The sequence below is a fragment of the Phasianus colchicus genome, chromosome 13, assembly GCF_987193195.1.
Source record: "Phasianus colchicus chromosome 13, bPhaCol1.hap1.1, whole genome shotgun sequence".
Taxonomy (NCBI): Eukaryota; Metazoa; Chordata; class Aves; order Galliformes; family Phasianidae; genus Phasianus; species Phasianus colchicus.
Window position 1 is genome coordinate 12920483 of NC_143448.1, and position 13245 is coordinate 12933727.

Genomic DNA, 13245 nt, shown 5'->3' on the forward strand with positions numbered 1-13245 from the left:
GTCTTCATTAGTATCTTTTACATTTACAAGCTTTCAGAATTTATTTAAAAGCAAATAGTTATAAACATGTTCCACTTAAGAAATATCTCACACAAAAATTTCATAGATAGGAAAATATTTATTCATAAAGGCATCAGCCTAAGTGAATTTCTTCCTTCAATTTAAAATAAAAGCATTGACATAAACAATAATGTATGCCTTTGGCAGAAATCAAACAAATCTGCACCCTATCGTAACTCTCAATCTGCCAATTGCAGTTTTTGAAATTTGTTGGACATTTTTCCTCCATTTGACAGTGCTCAGACTAAATGTATTCAACATGAATATTAGCATTTTCAGTACACCACTACTCCATAGCTTTGAATTATTTTTGTTTTATTACTAAAGATGGAAAATTGTCAATGCTTACCAGTGAGTTACATTATTCATTATTTACTAAGCGAGCTAAAAGTCACAGCCCACAAATAGCTGAGTAGTCATTTTGTCTGTAGTTCCTTCTCAAGTGAGTGTTCTACATCTGTTCTTCATTAAAAGACAACCTTGCAATTCAGCTTCATTTTGATTTTGCTACCAGGTTATAATTTGTAATTTACCAAGGAATTTATTTCCAGTAGAAGCGACTGAATTTGTTCACACAATGGATTCACCTCTGGGAAGTGCAAAAATGTATAAAAATAATCAAAAGAGCAATGAATTTTCTTCTAAACCTTTCCCTCACAGTCAGCTAAGGCTTGCAGGGTAACTCTTTCTTATTGTTCAGTCACTCAGCACGTATGGAAGGACCAATGGTGCCCATTAGTGCATTTGTTTCAAACATCCTCTTTCTAAAATTTCTATTAGATAGTTCAAAAGGTTTCAAACCAAGCTCATATGTGAATAGAATAGAAAACAGACATAGTTAAAAACATGTTTGAAACTGGAAGAAGAAAGACAACAACTTCATCTTAGCATTTATTTTGCTAGGACAGAAAGGTGGTAGCTGCCCTATCAGCAAGATAATAACAGCAAAGGCACTTCAGAAAGCAGTGGTTCAAGTTCATTTTTACCTACTCAACTAGAAGCATCACCTGTCACCTGTGTTTTATCAGGTTATTTTTTTCCCTAATGTATCTTATCGATATCTTTGCTTAACAAAACAGTAATTACTGTTTCATGACTAGTAGAAAGTATGGGAAAATGCATTAAAATCAAGTTAATGGTACCTGATCTTTTAATATTTACAAACATTTTGTTTTTAATAACCTCCATATGGATTGCCATTTTCTCCTTCTGCCTCTATTCTTCTTTATCCAGCGGGATTTATTTTTGTTGCTGAATACTAATGAATGTATGTGTGGTCCAATTTATGACTGTTTGTTTTGAGTTATTAATTCAGTTTGAAAAAATCTGATCTGTGTTGCTAACTGAGAGAAGTGAGTTTGTAGTATGGAACAACTAAGATCATATATTGTGTGCCTACAGAGAGATAACAACGGGCATATATATACACATATGTGGTAGACATTTATGAATGAATTATGCTCTTCTCATGGTTTCTTCATGCCTTCTTCTTTGAAATATCTTTGCACCAATAACACTTATGTATGTTCCTGCAACTTACGCAAGCTTTTCCAAATCTCCAGTACCCTTATGAAACGTGGCAGAGAAATGAAACATCTGGCAACTCACCAAGCCAGAATGACTGGAAAAAGATGAAAAATTCCTCAGAGAGTGAGAAACATCTGTTCCATAGGCAGTGAAAAATAAACTAGCAATATACTCATTTTAACATCAAATAAAAGGTACATGGACCTAGGGGAAGGTTTTCTTGAAATGGTGATTACTCATATTACGCAATTAAATTGGCATTACTGTGTTTGACAGTCATAGAAAAGCAATTGTGAAAGGCTTACGTACCCAAAGAAATTGATCTAAAGACCTTATTTTTTACATCTATAAATAGAAAATCTTCTTTTAAAGTCTCATGCATATTTTCTTGGGGAAGAACCTATGAAACTTGTTTATTTCTATCTCAAGAATGTTGGAGTGGAAATATGGTACTCACTTGGGTTCAAATACAAATCCTGTAATGCTTCTGCAGAAATATTATTATAAAGACCAAAAAAAAGTTCTTCTGGTTTAGTGGACAGAATATAATAAAATTAAATGTAACAAAGACTTTATAATTTACTGCAAGTTTTACCACGATTCCAAATGAATTCATTGGTCCCAATGACAGGATGCAATCTAATGGAATATAAATGTAAGCACTACGAGTAAGACAATTTTTTTCTAAGTTAGGATCTTAGGACACATACAGTAACACAAAATCCAGACTTCCAAACAAAGAAAAAAAAAGAAAGCTACTGAGATTTTCTGTTTATGTTGTACATCTAGTTAGTTTGGGAATGAGTGACAGAATCTTTCCCCTAAGGTTCCTACTAATATACTATGAAATACTGCTGAAAACTAAGAAACAGTCCCAACTGCACTGATATATCATAGTATTAAATTTATTTTTTTGTATGTAGCCTTTGAGCTGCAGAAGAAATGTGCACAGAAGAGATGGGATCCTGTGCAATAAACCAGCTGAATGTGTAAGGTGAGAAAGAAGCACAAGATAAGACAAGAGACAAGAGTATGCAAGAACAAAGCAACGAAGATGAAGCATCTTAAGTACTGTCCTCCTGAATCAACATCTTGTAATCCTCTAAGAAGGCCTTATATGTTCCACTGTCAAGAGAAAAGTTGTGGAGAGTAAGTGTCAGTACCTCAGGAAAAGATCACAGATGAACACTAACAGTGACAAGAGTATTGCAGCAGTTCAACCTTAAAGAAAAGCACACATGGATCTGTCTTACATGTGCCTGGATTCACCTGAAAGGCATTAGATCGTGTTAGCTGCACCCAGCAGATATACAGTAATTTACTCCTGCACATCACAAGATTCTGAGACAGGTGAACTACAGAAAGCACATTTATCCTTCACTTTGCCCTGTGACATCAGTGATATCTCTCTTACAGAACAAAGCACCAAGAAGTGCTTTTAATTTCTTGACAGTCATGAAGCTGTATAAAAGGAGTCATATGGAAAAACTTGTCCTGACTTCTAGAGACATGTCACCATAATTTCAAGAGTTCATGAAAAGACCAAGCATCCTTCATAGCTACTTTCGAATGGTTGATCTGTATCTGTTATTTAAATGTCACAAACAGAATCATCAGATTAATCTAGTAACTATATTATTATGCCTTTTTTTTCTTAATACAAATGATACTGCAATATATTGTAAAACCATATGAGTAAAAAGAAACTATAAATAGATTCCACATAGGACTAAATAAGCTTCCTCCTTAATGAAAGCTCCAAAATACATATTTAACATTTCAATGTAAAACTAATTAAATTATCTATATAGAGAGCATGGCAGAGGTTTTTATAACAGATTTCTTTACCTTGCTGATATTCTCTTATCACCCCACTTGCTATGCTTAAGAGTGCTGTTACTGGTACATATCACTGTTCTGATTTAAAAACTCCAGAGATTCAGACACAAAGATGCTGGGTTGAGTAAAAGCAAAACAAAACAAAGCAAAGCAATATTTAACTTCACTGAATGAAAACACCTCCAAAGATAGAAACAATAAACACATGTGACACTGCCCTTGGAATGATTCATTACAACCACAAGTGCCACTCATGCACTACTATCTTGAGACATTTGATAATGTAACAATGGACCACCAAGAGAATATCTATAGAAATTCTCCATTGGACTGCAAGAAAATTATGATACAATTACCACCTTAAAAAAACTATGTGATCTTACATATTCCTTTGACAATCTGTGCACTTCAGTTTGAACTCTTTCACAGACCATTCAACTTTCCTTGCAGATTTGAGCACTGATAACACAAGGAGACTCCTTGCCAACTCTCTTTGACTCCAACAAGCTTTGTACAGAGTTTTAAGATGACAAAGAAGTGTTTTTCCTCTCATGAAAATCAAAGAGAAAGTAATTATAACCCACAGCAGGGAGAGCTTATTTGTACCTTGTTTCTCTTAAAGGCAAGTGCTGTGGCACAGTCATGCTTGCAAAACCTTTTACTGCAAGTGCCAGTACATGCCGGGCTATCAGAGGCACTAATGGCTCTACACATAGCTCTAATTCACTTCATCAATTAATGCACATTTCTATACACAAATAGGCACTCCAACATATGCAATTTAGATAAGGGATATAACTACACATATCAGATTTGCAGACGTTAACAATGACATCTCAGCCTATTCAAGATAATTGTCTAGTCATTACTGATTATTTGCATACCAGTTCTTCACAAGAAAAGGATGAAAATATGGAAGAATGGCATTACATCACACCATGAAACACACTTATGGAAGGCTAAATAATTCAGTACCCAGAAACACAGCTTTATCACCCAGCTAAGTGCTCACATGGCAGATTTTGAAGTTTTAGTGGATGACTTGGTTTGGTTCCTTTCAGTGAAAAGCACAATAGAATAGCACAATATATAACATGAAAACCTTTTCACAGCCTGTACTTAACAGCAGCTAGATCTCTACCCAGAGGTAACCGATGGGGCTCAGAAACAGCAACATGTCAGAAGAATTATTGAACGTTACAAAAGAATGAATAATGTTTCTTCATGTTCAAATGATAAATTAAATGGGCTTATGAAGGATATAATAATGGAGAATGAGGAAAAAAAGTACTTAAAGCATTCTGAGCAATTAACAGTTTGCAAAAGTACTTTCTCTTCACAAGTCCCTCTACTTATATTTCTGCATACACTGTACACTAACACTAAGATAATACTCCATTGTTTTCCACAGTTGTATCTCATTTAGAGTTCATAATTATAGTTGAGAGTAGCCATCTTCATGGTTGTACACGGAGGTGAGTGGCTAGTCCTATCACTCATGAGGATGAAGACCCCTATGCTCTACTAGAACTGCAGGACTTGGGTCTCAGCTTATCCTTTTTAGGAAGAAATCTCAAGCCACTAAAAAATATATATATTGTATACTGATACTACTGTATCAGTTTTTCCTTTTCTTCTGCTTTCATCTACAACTTCCAGATTTTTCTGTAAGAAAGGTTACAGTTTTGGTTAAGGTCTCCGTTCAGTCTAAAGTTTCCTGTTCAGAGATCTACAGATAGGCAGAAATTTCATCTCACTGGAAAATTTTACCTATAAACATATTTCCCATCAGACACGGAAAGAAGGTCTGACTAATCCAGTTAGCTTTTCTGACTGTCTATGTGTTACCAACAAAATGTTCTTTCTTATTTCACCTTTGTTTCTTATGAAAGAGGAACAGGTCTGCTTTTTTTTTTTTTTTTTTTTTTGTTATTCACAGGGCTTAACAGCAGGATTGAAACTCTTTGAGATCCTTTTGCGTATTGCTCTCACTCACTTAAATAGTGAGAAATCTACAGTAACATCTTTCCTATTTGCTTTTCAATGAAACATTCTTGCATTAGAAATACTTCAGAACTATTCTGTAGAACCAGAATGATCATTTTGGTATAATACTAACATAGCACAAATAGGTACCACATTCTGAAACAGAATATACTTCGAAAAGAATCTTTAAGATTCATCTGCTTCATAAACAAAATGAAAACTTGAATCTTGCATATGATCAGTTATTGTTTATGAGTAGCACTGTTATTCACGCACAGATTTGTGAGGATATATTTTAACTGAATGTTACTAAGAGCATAGTTTTTCACTCTGATAATCCTTTTCCAGAAGTTCATGCGACACGTTCTGTGCTTCTTAAAGAGAACAATTTGCAATTAACTTTGTCTTCAATTTTTAATTTGCTTCTACCTTCCTGAAAACTGCCCCACTGTTAGACTGTGGTTCAGTGGTTAAAAGATTTGCTCTAACAGTGTCTCAGGATCAAAACCGTAACTTGTATAATTATGATTTTGCCAAGTAAATAACAATACCTAGTTACACTCCAGCTGTCTCATAAGAATAACATGTAATTACCAAAATCTGATATTTCAATTTAATATCTTCAGTGCAACAACACAATGAGTTTATAGCATTGCGAGAATTAATGAGCTTTGGTTTGAAAATTAACTTGAACTGTAAATAATTAAGCATCTCCATATCTACATGTCCACAGGAATTTGTTACACACAGTAGGAAAACCGAGTCTATAATTCATCCTTTCATCTTGTCAGTGCAATAGACACATCCTGAGTATAAGTAAGAGACGCTTAGTGCACGTAGTAGGTGTGTGGCTATGCTATGTGTATTTTGGACTTTATTTCTAAGCTTATATCATCAAATTGATAGGAAAAAGAGAAATACATTTTTAGTTTGGATCTTCTTTAACAAAACGTATTTGTCTTTCAGACAACATGAATTTTAAAGAATTTGTCCTATACACAGGCAATAGTTACATAATTTCCAAATTCAATGTCAAACATGATGCAGTTAAACCAGTATCCACTAGATCAATTGATGCAACTATCACAAATTTCTAGACCCCAGTACCTGTAGAACTTTCAACAATTTCTTTTAATTTATTTTTGTGTAGAAATATAGGTCTAGTACTCTTAAGCCCAACATGGGACAAAAAAAAGCTTATTATTATTACGGAAAACAGCAATATTGTTTGAATATAAGGTTTTGCCAGAAGCCAAATTGACTGCTCTGCCACAGTATCTCCTGTCTCCTGGTTTCTGTCTAACATGAGGATTTTAGTTACACTTCCCATATACTACATATCACAGTCATCAAATTATTAAATGACAGATACTGGAGGAAAGAGCAGAGAACATTTTCTAGAATCAACATTTCTCATTTTTGGACAAAGTCATTTGAAATCTATTTTCCTGATACTTAGTACTTTATAAAGAATGCCTAGACACAGTTGATGAAAGGGAAATTGTTGTTTGATATGGTAATTCTATCTCTACAACAGTGACAGTGACAAACATTTGCCAGAAGTACATGTCTTGCAAGGAAAAAAACAAGAATGAAACAGGCAGAGAGAATCACAGTATTTCCTTTTTTGACAGGATAAAGAAAAATGGAGTCCTGATGGCCTTAAGCTTTATTATGAATTCAAGATACTGGTAGAGGAAAAGATAAAATGAATTTCAGATTCAATAATCATTAAAGTTATTTGGAAAATCAAGAACTAGGATTTTGAATTCATTACAATTCATTGTAACTAGATCATGAATGCATTTTTAGAAACCATGATGATGTATCTTTGTAACAAATTTCTCTCAAATCTTTCCATAAAAAAAAAAGATGAAAAAAAAAAGCTAGGATAATCAATATTTATTTCTGTCTATACAGTGAACACCTATATAACAGTTTCAGTTTCAATAACAGCTCTTTCTTCAATAGATTACTGAATATTATTACTGTAATTATTTTAAAATTCCAGCATCTCTTTCATCAAGTCTTTTAAATATCCTTAAACAACACATTGCTTGCAGCATTCTTCACCACATATCCATCCTTAAGAATTCTGAATTGTTAATGATGAAAATAATAACGATTTAAAGGATATTTTGCAGCAGAGGGTCACTGTACAGAAAATGAAATGAAAAGAAACAGAAACATGGTTATGGGCATATTTCAGAAATTTGTTCTGAGAAAGATGAAAACCAGGTAGGATTTAGATTTAGTTTTTAATTATTGATTTAAACTTTATTTCCTTCTCTAAGTAAAATTGCCTTAAGGTAAAGCTAAGAGAAACAACTGTTAAGAAGATATTATAAACTGTTGTCTTACATTTTTTAATATAAAATATGAATATATTTATATTGCCAAAAGTGAATTAGTATTGTCTAACCAGAATCTTCGCGATTAAAATAGACAATGTTTTCAAAGTATTTTTGTGTGAATGGAGTTACAGTTAACTGTTTTGATTATTTGAACACCTGCTATTTATTCAGGATTGTTGTTATAAGTAATTAACCTGCTCTACAAAAACAACTATTGAACCAAAGGAATCCTTACAGAAAATACACTCCCATCATCAGCCAGAATAAACGCATATGTAAAGTACACAAATGTATAGAGGCTTCACTAGTTATTAATTTGTGAAGTGATGCATATCTGTGAGAGAACTGGAAAGGCAAGAAGCATCTGTGTGAGACAGGAATGAAAAAGAAATGCTAGGAAGGCTGGAAAACCAAGGACACAAACTGAATAAGTAATAGAGCTCTGATGTTGAAAAAAGCTTTGTTAGATACTTAAACTGAAATTCAGCTAAAGTTAGACATAGTAGATTTTGCATTTTCTTTCTCAGTCAAATGTCATTCCCTCCTGAAGAACCAAGAAATTACATTTTGGCTATCCATGGATAAAGGAAGAAAAGAAAGAATATACCCTCTAAAATAATATCATTTACTGGGTGTGGAACTGTTTTATCTAATAGTGAGAACAACAAAAAAAATAACAAGTAATATATTTATTGTTCTAAAAGTTACATTATTTTGATTTTTTTTTTATTTGAGTCTATTACAATAATCAAATGGCTCACAAACTCTAGATAGTACAGCATTGTCTATTTATCTTATTGCCTGAATAGGAGACTTCCTATTGCTTTTCTGATTTTTTTTTTTTTTTTTTTTTTTTTGCTGCATGCAGTTTGACAGAACGTTTTCTTCTTAGAAAGCAGAAACAAACATGTTACAAGGTTTATCCATGTTATCTTTCACAGAATCTCTAAAATTTACTATTAATTCTTTTTCCTCAGATATTTTCTATTCAATAGATGTCATCATAATTTAATAGTAGGACAATGTAAATTAACTTTCTAAGTTACTTTTATTCCATTTCAGAACGTTGCTTTGGTAAACAAAATTTTTGGTAAACAATCTAGATATAAGCTAGACGACAAAGTTGCAGAATTAAATACGTTAAGGATTAAATATTTAGATATACATTTCTTTGAACACAGTATGTTTTAATTTATTTGAAATCCATGTTTTGATTTCAACACAGCCAAAATAGAATAACAAACTGATGAACAAGTCTGATAACTCTGCTTTCTTTCAAACACAGAGGAAAATAAAAAATCAGAGGTCCTTCAGGTCAGATAAATTTTCTGCCCAAAATTCCAAGTTCAGTTGAGTATGTAGCATAAATATAACCCAAAAGATATGTTTTCACAGATATGGCATCATCCCAGAAGGTAAACCATGGAACACACCATGAATCCCTGAATAGCACAATAAACCATTTTGTCTCAAAACTCTTTCAAGTGAGCCCATGATTTCCACATTATCCAGATAAACTGAAAGCCTCAGCTCTCAGATGAAATCATGGTTTTTCATTCCTACATTTTTTATGGTCCCCTTTTTAGAAATAATCCCAGAGTTAGATGTAAAAGACATGGCTTCATTTCAGTATTGGCACTTTTCATTAAGGGTGGAAAAAAAATATCTTTAAGATTTAGGACAGAAAAATCACACATTCAAGTTGACAAGTGACGCTGATTCTTCACTGCATTGTCAGGAGTATGAGATGCATAGAAAGCTACTAGCTGTTCACACAGTAATTTAGCTGAGCACAACATGCTGCAAGACTGTGATCTTGCCTGAGCATAATTGGCTCATTAGCCAAAACCATTTCAATTTGTTCACGTTATCAAAGTATCAAAGTTAGGAACATGCACAAACACAAGGTTTGATGAATATACACATACTTATTTTTCACAGTAAGGGTTGGATCGACCACTCATTCACATTGTTAATGTTCAGTTATTTGAAAACAATCTCTTAAGCGTTAAATAAGACAGATGCTTTATCAAAATGACTGGCATTTCCTGTCCCTCTTGGCCTAGTCTCCTAGCAAGTCAGAAGGACCATATTCTACCTCGCTAACTCAATCTGTGTTTTTGTTTGTGATCTGGATATCAAAAGACTGTCTCCTGACACAGTGGTCTCACTGCGTTTTCTGTGAAAACCAATTTATTACTTGGCATGTTTGTCTGACAATCAGGTAATAAAGTAATGCATGGAGAACAAGTCTGTGGTGGGACAAAAGTCTCCCTCTAGCTGAGAGATGCATAATTGATTACCAAGAATAAATGAAACACGGAGATCCCTTTCAACTCAACACTGACATTTGAGTTACAATTTTTCACCTGGGTATCAGCAAGGGAAATTGTTTCTATATTCAGTAAGCTGTATTTTGTATTTGCTGGGAATGGACGCAGCACTCTGCCTTCCCTTCCTCCAACCTCCCTTGCCAAATCAGGCAGACTTATATGTTTTTATATTAAAAACGACTCATTTAGTGCTCTACCAAAATATGACAGATTACGTGTATGTAGTGTCCAAAGCAGTTAACAAGAGTCAGAAAATTAGGCTAACATCCAAACTCCCAAGGAGAATTTTAGTCACATAGAGCTGGTTGAAGTCACAGTCCTTGATCCACTTACTCTAGCGCCACTACACCTTCATAGATGTCTAAATTCACTGGTACTTCTAGTCATTCTTGTATTTACCTCAGCTTCCCAATCATTTGACCACAGATGCACCTGCTCCCTGTAAAACTCTAATACAATCAGTTTTTCCCTAGAAGGAAACTGCTGTCTGAATTTCCAAAAACAACAACTGCTGTCACATATCTCCCTCACTCCTGGAACAGAAGGTGAAAGTAAAAGGTTAGAGAAGAATGTGTTATAATAACATAAGGAGGGAGACACACTGGAGAGTGTAAAGAAAAGACTTAGAAAGGCAGATGGGACACAATAAGTTTCTCACCTGACACATGTACCTATGCATGCAAGATGACATGCTACAAGTCAGCCTTGCTGAAGCAGCCATGTGGAAGAACAGGGTTTTGAACATAGAGAATTTTAACTAAAATGGCTTGAGTGTGTCTAGTGTCATTGCCTAACTGTGCAACAGCGTAGTCTTAGAAAGGAGCTGGTGAATAATGAATTGAGGAATAAAGACTAAAAATATAAGTGATATTTTATCATCAGTGAAGGGAAATATATTTTTATTCCTTGCATTTGGTTTTCCACTTTATTACTAATTCTATTGCTTGCATTTGGGTTAATAATGCCTATTTGGCCTGGTACACTCTTGCCCTTGAGTCTTGGGTTATAATTCAGTAGCAAGAAACACTGCTCTCCTGATTGCACAGGACCCTGTAGATGTCTGATTGACACACTGTTCTGCAAATTTTCAGTAGTATTCCTCTCCGACTTACTCTTGATGCTGCCAGGATCTGTGCTGACTCAGCAATCACGGACTAAACATGAAACATAGGCCAAAACTAAATTTTATGCAGGGTTTTCTACATCCATTAGCAGAGCAGGCACTATGGCTCCAAGTACATATTATGTCAGCTACAGCTAATATGCTTGGAAACTATTGGTAAGATGATAACCTCTGAGCTAAATTGCCAGATGAATAAATAAATAAACCCTAAACAAAGCAAGTCAGTGGCTTCGGTTCCAAAGAAAAGCTGTAATTTATATAATATAAATTTATAAAGTCTATCCTTTATTATAAAAAAGTATAATAGAAATGCAAATCCTTAGCCTACTCTTCAGGAAGACTGAACTCATCTCTGCAACTCATTGCTATGTCTTCCATGTCTGGAAGGCCATCTAAGTCTCTCATTCATTACCTGACCGGTACTCTGACTAGCTGGCTACTTGGCAACTACTTTTGGCTCACTCCCAAGTCTAATTGTCTTTGCAATCTTTTTCACCACATTGGAAGGTCATTTAAATCACTTTCACAGTTAACTTAAAAATACAGTTGAAGCAGATTGGATAATAATTCTTCATTCTGTCCTGGAGGCCTAACATTTCAGTAAAGCACTGTTTAAACAAGACTGTATGTTAGACTGAAGTCCAGAACTGTAGGGTATATGTATGTAATTTTATTAAGAATTTAAAAAGTTGTTGAGTCTTTTGATACAAATCTGTGTACAAATACTTGTACACAGACCTGAGGGTAAAAATTTCAAAAAAGCCTCTGCAGTCCAGAGGTAAATCCCAAACGCACTTCTCTGGCTTTCAGAGATAACTAGCCCTCCCTGCATTCAGTGGGATGTTATTGGGAAAACTCACCCAATTAAGAGCTTGAATACAAACTCAAATTTCCAGCTTTTTTACTTTTAAAAACCTTAGCCTAAAATATATGTAGTCCTGTCCTGGTGGGATCACATATTATAAATGTCATTTTCTGCAATCTTTTGAAGCCATTTTTCAGAGAAGATAAACTTTCCACTTTCACAGCTGCTTTCCCTTACAAAATAGATACTTTGAAGAGTAAACATACATTATTCAATCTGTATTTTTAATTCTAGAAATCAGTTAATAAAACAATGATTTGAATGTGGTATTAATCTAGCTCTGTTTTTCCTTTTTACAAGCTTCTGTACAATACAATCTTCCATATGATAGTTATTCATTACATTTGAATGTAGAACTCTCCCGCAGTCCCATCTGGAATTGGGATTGGTACCCCTTGTATTAAGAATATATCAGAAAAACAAATGCAGCCACAAAAGAAAACTGAAGAATTTAAGAAAATATATGAGACTACAAAGAAAGTTTGAGCCGTGCCATCACTGCATACTGTACATGCTGCAGTTCATATTCTGAATTTTAACCAGAAAAGAAAGGAAAAACTAAATATTCTGAGAAACTGGAAACGCATCCAAACTATTGGTACAGAAAAGTACTTTGTCATTTCAGACAAAGTTTTTTATCATTCAGAAGAAAATTCTGCACTAACTTCTGTGAAAAGTTTACAGTGGCAGTGATTGAAAATCAATACATGTTGATTTCTGTTGCAAATAGAACAGTCTGGTGAATTGAATGGTCCAGTATGTTTTTAATCCCCTTAAATCATGCTGTACATGCCTGTGTATCTATTCTTACTGCTGGCTAAAAAATATATTCCAAAGTTCCCCCACTGAAAATTTTCAACAGCATCATAATTCAAAATTTGTCCAATCACAGTCAATTTAGAAGCAGCAGAGATCATCTCCTAAAGTGATACTCAGCATACAACATGCAGAGTACATCATGTCAAAGTCATTGAATTACAGTTTTATAAACAAAACAGCTATTTCATCCCTCTGTTGTGAAGTAATTTTACAGGAAAGAAATGCTCAAGTTTCCTACAATCTTTTTGCACAAACCCTCTAAACAAGAGACTTTTAAAGTATTCTTTTCTTTATAAAACCTCTATTCAGTACTATCAGAATGTGCTACTCAGCCTGTTC

The 13245-nt window shown here is 34.1% G+C and overlaps 1 long non-coding RNA gene across 1 annotated transcript in view; it reads right to left on the reverse strand.

Moving 5' to 3' along the window:
- Positions 1 to 2517: 2517 nt before the first annotated feature.
- Positions 2518 to 13245, reverse strand: part of LOC149916162 (uncharacterized) — a 78490-nt gene continuing 67762 nt past the window's right edge. The window contains exon 3 of the long non-coding RNA XR_016470769.1: positions 2518 to 2712. This is a non-coding gene — a long non-coding RNA (uncharacterized LOC149916162). The remainder of the gene's footprint in view (positions 2713 to 13245) is intronic.